We start from the raw sequence: 9,555 nt of genomic DNA, 5'->3' as shown, positions 1-9,555 counted from the left end.
CCGGAAGGAAACGCCGAGAATATTAAGGAGATCTTTGAGATAATGCGGAGAAGCCAAGAGAGTGCCCCAAGAACAAGACACTTCAATGTGCGAAGAAGTCAATGAAAGCCAAGGATTGGTGACGTCGTGTGGGCCAAAGGGCACCATTTGTCAAAAGCGGCCGACTGATTTGCGGCCAAGCTGGATCTGAGGTTCGATGGGCCGTACCAGGTTGTGGACTTCGGATCGCCACTGATCTGTAAGGTGACCAACCAAAAGGACAGAAAGGAAAGGACGGTACACATCAGCGACCTACAGCAACAAGATCAGGTGGAGGATGATAGCGAGAAAGAGGATGGGGATCCAATTGTAGGAAACGGGGAGAGTAGAAACAACAGTATCCGAGAATGGATGGAGCGAGTCATCCACCAGTTATGTCCACCGCCAGAGTCAACAGTCCGTAACAACTGGGAACGGAAAAATCACCGCCGTCGGGAAGCGACAGGAACTGAAAACGGTTCAACAAGAACGGGCTTATTGTCTCCCCCAGAAAGGGGGTAATGTGAGAAGTCAAAAATCCGCACAAATGCAAATGTCAAAGGAAGGGCCTGCCTGTTTCCAGTTTCGCAAGAAATCAGAGCGCACTAGCAGCAGTGCGAAACGGTTGGAGATAGAGAGCTTGGAGAAACGGAATCTGTAGAGAAAGAGTGAGATGGCACAAATCGGGGAGCGGGGCAAAAGGAGAACCGAGGGCGTCAGCGTGCCTATTATAAGAAAGCAACATTACCACGATGGACTTTGGACCGGGATAACAGTAAAACCGTAGACCTTGGTTCTGGAGACTGAAGATATCGACGAATAACCGTTAAGGGAGGCACTGGAGACTGATAATATGAGTTAAGAACGCACAGAACCGCAAGCATCAAGATAGCTACAGTACGGAAAGTCAACACGTACGAAATGCAGCGGTAAGGTCAATGAATATATTATTCAGAAGTGATGTGTGCGTTTTGAAGGGACCTTAGAAGGTTTGTCGGTTAAAGAATTCGAGTGCAAATATTGACTCGAGAGCATTTTAATAATGATTATGATGCCCTGGTCCGAAATGTTAATCAGCTCTTAGTTGGCAAAGCTAGTTATTGGTTTTGGCGAATGCACAATCAAAGAATTTTATCTCGCAACAGTTTGCTATAGCGCTGCGTGTAGTAACACGATATAGGGAAAATGGTTCAAACACAGATGAAACCCAACAAGGCAACTTACCGTGTCTACGCAGTAGATAAAGATGCTATAGAAGGGGAAGGAAACGCAGAAGTAAAAAATAATATGTAGCAATATGTAATAATGTAGCGAGCTCCCTCGAAAGCTGTTTGCTGGGACTGCAACAAGGCGGGGCAAGCCAGACATGTACAAACCAAATTGTCTGAATTGAAAGAACCGTTTGGGTCATCCCTATTCACCATCCACCATATTTCAAAACACATAGGATAGAATAACTTTGGTTCTGGAAAGAAGGAAAGTCTGGAAGACGTTCGGGACAAGGATAGTCTTTGAATTGGAACACGGGTAGCTGAGGTCCAATAAGGCAACGCACGGCTAGGTTGAGACGCCTTGCTATACCATGAATCGAGTCAAGACTCTGGCATTAGCCGGGCGAGTCCGTTATCTTGCGTGCCCAATCCAAGCAAGAACCATAGTGGACAGCAGTAGCGAGGCAGTCGAGTAGACCCATAAGGGTCCGCCGCACCTGCTTGATACGCGTTCGTTTTTCACTGGGCGTAAACCGGGCGATTGCACGGAGCGTCTGTAGGAGCTGAACAGGCGTCTGGCGGGACCGGCCAGGACAAAGAAAGGGACAGGAGTTTGCGACTAGAAAAGCGTTCGCATTGAGAGCCCAGCACCTGTTAACCCTACTCTGGGAACGGTGACGCTTCCCTAGGACTCGCTAAGGCCCACCCCTGAGCCTGTTTTTTTTTCACCATTTTAGGCATCAATCTTTATATCATTTCATCATTAAAACAATAGGAATGATTCAATTATATAAATCCCATACCGGCTCCTACATAATGGATCCACTAGGAGTGGATACATTGAATTTATTTGCAGTTAGTTCCGCATTTCTCTAGTTTAAGAAAGAAAAAAAGAAAGCATAGCGTAACGAATATTGGCGAAGACGGGACGAATTCGTTGTTTCGCGGTTTCTCCGCTTCTCTGCGGTCCAAAGTCCATTATTTAACGTTTGACCTATCTCAGCCTGCGTTCCAAAGTCCTTCGCTATTGCTATGTGCTAGACTTATGGGGTGTTCTAAGACCATCAAAGAATGTGTTTTTTTTAACATATTTGGCGCCCAAAACGTGGATTTGTGTTTGGTACAACTATTGGTCAGAGCAGTTGTGTACCTCGGGATCCCTTCAAGATGTTTGGGCCCCGATAAGGTAGCAATAAGCATCATTCACGACAGCGCTATGAACATAATGCTATTGGAAACTTGTACAAAAGTTTAAATTTTTAAAGTCCCCTAGGTTGTTAAAGAAGTGTAGAAATTTTTGTTCGGATACATAAAAACGAGAGGGAGCCTATACCGCTTTTCTAGTTGCACGCTTATAAATGTGGCCTAAGAGTAATTGTGTGCAAGCTCGCTATGGTAGTGAATTCTAATCAGGATATCAGTTCCGCTGTGAGCTTTTCCGTTTCCTCCGGACGGGAAGGTGGAGTCTTAATTGCGGTTAGATCTACCCTCGCGTCGGAGGAGTTACTTTTTGACGAGTCCCGTAACTCTGTATTCTTATGCGTAAAGCTGTCATTTTTCGACAGATCAGTTTACATAACGTGCTCGTATATTCCACCGTCTTCTGAATTCTCAGAATATCAGAATCATCTGTCCGCTATCCCATCCAACTTAAATAAACTGTCTGACAGGGACCAATTGGTAGTTCTAGATGAATTTAATATACCTGGCACAACTTGGTCCCCAGAAGAAATTTCGAATATCCTTCTTCCTTTAGCACAACATGAATTTATTGATGGCTTGCTCGACTTATCGTTGTCGCAAGTAAATTATATTCGAAACTCTCATGGTCGAATACTGGATCTATGTTTTGTACCAAGTCCAGAAAGTGTGTTTCTGTCCAGGGTAGCACCTCTTACTCAACCGGAAGATCCATATCATCCTTTTTTCGAGGTGGAAATCGACATAGGTACGGTATTAAAAGTATATTCAGAGAAATCAGGAAAGCGAATTCACTGTTTTCGCAAGACAAATTTACGGAGGCTAAACAATTTTATTGCTGGCATTAATTGGTCCGATCTTTACTCCTGCAACATAATGACGGATGCCATTAATATGTCTTAAACCGCAATTAGATCATTTTTTGACTCTTGTGTTCCGATGTACTATCCGTCAATCTCTAAACCTCCTTGGTTTAATAAAGAGTTGACACACCTAAGAAATGTCAAGTCAAACAAGTTCTTACCCTTCCTCGCTATTTTTTGAAAATACTACGGTAACATCGGATCAGGCAATAGCCGATCTATTCACCGAGTTTTTTCAAACAACATATTCTACTTTACCTCATTCCGAACAGCCATACTCTTATGTGGTATATAAGTCGAATCAACTATTCTGCCCCACTATAAACGAAAGCTCACTGCTTAACGATCTTCAGCGTGTTAAACCGGTTTATTCGCCAGGTCTCGATGGAATCCCTGGCTGTGTGCTCAGATTCTGCGCGAAAGCCTTGTGCACGCCTCTACTGAAACTCTACTAAAGTTTCTTCATATATGGAAGGAGTACTTTGTGATTCCTCTTCACAAAAAAGGTAGCAAACTGGATGCAAGCAATTACAGAGGAATCTCTAAATTGTCGGCTATCCCAAAACTTTTCGAAAATGTTATCACTCCTCATTTGCAGCACCTTTGTAGATCAATCATATCACCGTGTCAGCACGGTTTTATTAAACGCAGATCGCCAACCACTAACCTCTTGGAGCTAACTTCTTTCGTAATACAGGGCTTCAAAAATAATCTTCAAACAGATGTCATCTACACTGACTTTGGTTAAGCATTTGACTCTGTTAATCATTACCTTCCAGTAAGGAAACTTGATCTATAAGGTTTCCCTGTTGATCTTCTAAATTGGATTTCAACCTATCTGAATGGCAGGACGCAAAAGGTCCTCTTTAAAAATTCTCTGTCTTGTATTCTCCGAGTCACATGCGGTGTCCCACAAGGGAGCCATCTTGGTCCGCTTCTTTTTACCTTATTCATTAACGACCTCCCCTTAATAATAAAACATTCGCGTGTACTTATGTACGCAGACGATGTTAAATTATGCCTCCAGTACAAGGACACCTCTTGCCATTTGGACTTACAATCCGATCTTGACAGCTTTCAAATATGGTGCCGTGATAACATATTAAACTTAAATGGCTCCAAGTGTAAAGTTATGACTTTTTGTCGTGCCAACCCAATACGCACGACTTACGCTCTAAGTGGGTGCTCTTTGGACAGAATAACACGAGTTGATGATCTTGGTGTTCTTCTGGACCCAAAACTAAAATTTTCTGACCATATTTCGTCTATTGTCAATAAGGCCAGGGGTGTGCTTGGTTTTATAAAAAGATGGTCTAAGGAATTTGATGACCCTTACTTGACTAAAACCTTATTTATTTCGTTAGTCCGTCCGATTCTCGAGTACGGATCACCTGTTTGGAGTCCACAATACGCAGTCCACTCGGACCGCATTGAATCGGTCCAAAAAAACTTCTTACTTTTTGCCTTGCGGCGCCTAAATTGGGATGCAAACAGTATATTACCTCCTTATTCCAGTAGACTACTTTTAATTAATTTACCATCCCTAGCTAACCGTAGAACTATGCTTGGAACAGTCTTTATTTGTAAGCTTATTCGTGGGGATGTTGAGAGTCCCGACTTGATTAGTCGGCTTAACTTCTCGGTTCCAAGTAGAGTCACTAGAAACTATATACCCCTTATCTTAAATCATTGTAGATCTAATTATGAGTTGCATGACCCTTACAGAGTTTTATGTTCTGACTATAATAGACTTTATCCTATTATCTGTAATCTTGACTCCCTGACGCTATTAAAGCAATCGATTTTATCTTTTCTATTACATAATTAGATCCTACTAACACTAATATTTAACATAGTTATTCATTTCCTCGTTCCTATTCTATTTTTTATATCGCGTCTATATCTATATATATATATATAGTTAAATAGTTTTTAATTGAGCCGAACAAATGATCCGTATTTAACTAAGATCAACGCTGAAAGTTAAATAGTTTTTATTTTTTAAGTCGAACAAATGATCCGTATTTAAACTAGGATCAACTCCGAAATAAATTAAACACTGAATAAATTCGGTTTTGGTTTTTATTAAATATCGGTTTAAGACTTATTGAACTTTACGGTATAACTTTCAACTTAAGACTGATTTCAAATGTGAGTGAGATTGAGAAGGGGTTACAGACATAAAGAATAGAAAATAGCTTTAAACGGTAAAATCATGTGATGTTCTTGGATGTTTACGTTAAGAAGAGCTTTAGAGAGAGCAGACGAAACTCAATTAACTGAGCGTGATGAGTTGGCGTGAATACGTCACTTCCCTTCCCTTAAAGATAAGCCTATACTTGGGCTGGGACTGATGGATATAGTAAGGGTAGTGGAACTTCTTCCATTCCAGTTTGTGGTGGTGTGTCCTGATTTTCGTTTTTTCTTAATTTTAGTTTTGTATACATCATTATTTTATATATTTCATTAATTCATTTGTGGGTATTGGCTTAAAATTACAGATTGGATTTAGGTGCTTAATTATATTGGTGACACATTCATTGTTTATTTCTTTATTTTCATTACTATACACTTTGTTTTCTTTTTCAAAATATAATTGTGAATCTGTGTAGTCTAACTAGAAGCCATTTGAGTCGGGGTATGGGTTTGATTAATTTTCTTTCGTTTTTTGAATTGTGTTTTGTAGTAATGCATAGCTCTGTTTCTATTAGTAATTTTGTAATGGTCAGGGTCTGTTTGTTCTACGTTTTTGGTTGGTTTATATGGGTTGTCCAATTTGCCTTTTTGTAATGGTCCTTTTCTGTATCTTGTGTCGATATCGTGGTCTTCTCTACCTTTGTTTAATTTGTCTATTTTAGTTCTCTTTAGTTCCTGCGTGTTCAAGGTAGGTTGTCCTGCGTATAAGAATATGTGAGCGGGCGTTTGTCCCGTGGTGTCATGTTTTGTTTTGTGATTGTAAGTATAAAGTATAGTTTCTATTTTACTCAGGTCTGTTTCAGTATTTATCATAGTATTGATTATTCTTATTTTTTCGTTAATGGTCTTATGAAAACGTTCTATATCTGCTACTCCTGTTTTCGTGGTATTTAGCTGTAGTTCCACTCCTTCTGTTTCTAACCATTCTTTTAATGCTAGACTTGAAAATGCACCATCTCTGTCTGCTTTTAATAACTTCGGTTTTCCCAATTGATTAAATATGCGCATCAGGGCGTTCTTGCATTCTATCCAGTCCTTGGTTTTTATCTGCTCTAGTGTAGCGAATTTGGAATAAGTGTCTATACAGCTTAAATAGTGTTTGCCTTCGGCTGAGTAAATATCTATAACGAATTTGTCTCTACAGAATTCTATACTTGGCGTGAGTTTAAATGGGACTTTGGTATTTCTATGCTCTGACTTTGCTAGATTACAAACTTGACATTCGTTTATAATGTTTTGGATTTGTAGTTGGCTATTTGGAAAAAAGTAGTTTTCACTAAATAATTTCTTAGTTTTCTGGATTCCTGGGTGCAATAACTTTTCATGGGATTGAAGGATTAATTCCTTAAATTCTGCATATGATTTAATGTTTTTTAGTAAAGTTAGGCTTCTAATTACCTTTGTGGAGCTTGGGTTGATAATTTCTTTATGGGCTGCCTGGATTGTTTCAAAATCAGCGTCGCTGTCTATGTATAAAGCGCTGTGGTTGTTTACAAAGTAATCTATCAAATACTGTTTGGCTTTTTTATAAGTGAGTATTTCGTACGAAATGTGAATGATCTTTTTCTTATAATAATTCTCCTGTTTTACTTTTTCTGGTCCCTTAGTGAAAATGACTTGTCTATTGTAATTATTTACCGTTTTTTCTGTTAGGGAAATTAAATTCTGGTTGTCTTCTTGGGCGCTGTGCTGTGTAGCTTCATTAAAGAACGCTTCCTCTATAGTAATCCTGGATAGGGCATCTGCTACATGATTTTCTTTGCCTTTGACGTATTTAATATCGAAGTCGTATTCTGCAAGTCTGAATTTCCACCTTGTTAATTTAGCGTTGGGCTCCTTCATCTTGTGCAACCAGCACAACGGTTGGTGATCACTTGCTATTTCAAAATGTCGACCTAGCAAATAGTGTCTAAACGTTTTCGTTGCCCAAACAATAGCTAGTAGTTCCTTTTCAATCGTACTGTAGTTTGTTTCATGGTCGTTAAGTGTTCTGCTAATATAACTTATGGGGTGACCATCTTGAGAAAGTACTGCTCCTAGAGCTACATTACTAGCATCTGTTGTGAGTACAAATTTTTTCTTGAAGTCTGGTGATCGAAGTATGGGATCGTTAGAAATAAGGAGTTTTAACCTTTTGAATGCCTCAATATATTCCGGGTTTTTACTATCTACTTTTTTGTCCTTTTTAAGACATGTTGTTAGGGGTTTTGCAATCTGTGCGAAATGGGGTATGAACTTTCTATAAAAACCTGTGAGTCCTAAAAATGATTTTATCTCCTTCGGCTTAGTAGGAAGAGGGTAATTTTCTATTGCTCGTAGTTTTTCCGGGTTAGGTCTTATACCTTCTGGAGAAACCATATGTCCTAAGAAATATGTGTCGTGTTTTAAAAACTCGCATTTATCTAATTGGAGTTTTAGATTAGCATTAGATAATGCTTGAAAGACTGCTCTAAGGGATTGATGTTCCTCTAAGGAAGCTGAAAATACAATAATGTCGTCCAAGTATACCATACAGATTTAATTTAATAGTGGACGAAGTACATCGTTCATACATCGTTGGAAGGTAGCTGGGGCGTTTTTCAGTCCAAATGGCATACGGGTATACTCGTAATGCCCTGTCTTAGTTGTGAAGGCTGTTTTGGGGATAGACTCGGGGTCCATTTCTATTTGGTGAAACCCTTTGATTAAGTCAATTGCAGTGAAATAGTTGCATCCTCCTAACTTGCTTAAGATTTCGTCCATATTTGGTATTGGGTATTTGTCTGCTATTGTTATTTCATTGAGGTTACTGTAGTCTATGGCTATTCTGTATTTCTTCTGTCCGGAGGTGTCTGTTTTCTTGGGTACTACTACAATGGGGCTACAATAAGGGGAATTGCTTTCTCGGATTATTCCCTGATCTAACATTTCTTTTATTTGGTTTTCTACTTCCGTATCTAGTCCGGGTGCGTATCCGTAAGGCTTTCTGTATACTGGGTCATTATGGGATGTTCTAATAGTGTGTTTTACGTTATTAGTGAATGTGAGCTGGTCTCCCTTCTTATATTGAAGGTCCTGGAATTCTTTTAGGAGGGTTATCAATTTTGCTTTTTCTTCGGAATTTAAGTGGTCTAGCCTAAAGGAATTATTCTGTGTATCTTGAATATGTATTTCTTCTGAAGGAAGGAAGGCATCGATCATTTCGTGCTCGTGTCCGTATATTGTAACTGTACGGGGTCCGTAATTTACTGATGTAGTTCCTTCGTCAAGTAATTGTCGTCCTAAAATCAAGTCGTATTTAGTTGAAAAAGGATATATCAAAAAATCGTATGGTTTAGGGAAAAGATTATTTTTGGGTAACGTTACTTTCTTTTGTGCAATGAACTGGCCATTACTTGAGTTTATTTTCTTTGCTATCTCTTGGATTGGTAATTTGAAAAAAATTTTGAGTGGCCATATTTACTGTTGAGCCTGTGTCTATTAAGCATTTTAAATTGAGTCCTTTGTGTTTAATAATTATGAATTGGCTTGTTCCGAGGCTTGGGGCCGAAAATTCTCAGCCGTTTCAGCTTCTGTTATTAATTCCATAGGAGGTTCAGTTGGCTCTTCTCGTGCCTCTGCCATCTCCTGTATGCCAACCGGATGTGAGTTGGTAATCTTTGAATTAATGTTTCTATACTGGTTCGTATTAGTTGGTTATACAGGGTAGTTTCTGCAGTGTCGCTTTCTAAGTCTAACTTATTTGTTAATATCTGCCGTCTACGTTCGGCTTCTTCTAAAAATTCACGAACGTTACCTCGGAATTGGGTATTCCGGAAGTCCTCCAATAGTAGATGATTTGGTCTCTGGGGTTTGTAGTTTAGGATCAGATGAGTCCTGAGTTCCGTCCAGGTGGTGAGGTTCGTAACTCCTAGTGTGCGGATGACCTCTCCCGCGATGTTGCGCTCAATGTGTCCGAAGATGGTGAGCTTCTGCCGTTCGTCGGTCGTTTGATATAGTGCCAGGATAAAATCGATGCGGCTGATGAACGTATACAGGGTCTGTGGGTCCCCGTTGAAGTGTTCGACTCCATTTATTTGTCGTTCAAC

This window comes from Drosophila simulans, chromosome 2R (genome assembly GCF_016746395.2).
Source record: "Drosophila simulans strain w501 chromosome 2R, Prin_Dsim_3.1, whole genome shotgun sequence".
Classification (NCBI taxonomy): Eukaryota; Metazoa; Arthropoda; class Insecta; order Diptera; family Drosophilidae; genus Drosophila; species Drosophila simulans.
The sequence above is the reverse complement of the archived record's forward strand: the minus strand, read 5'-3'. Positions refer to the sequence as shown.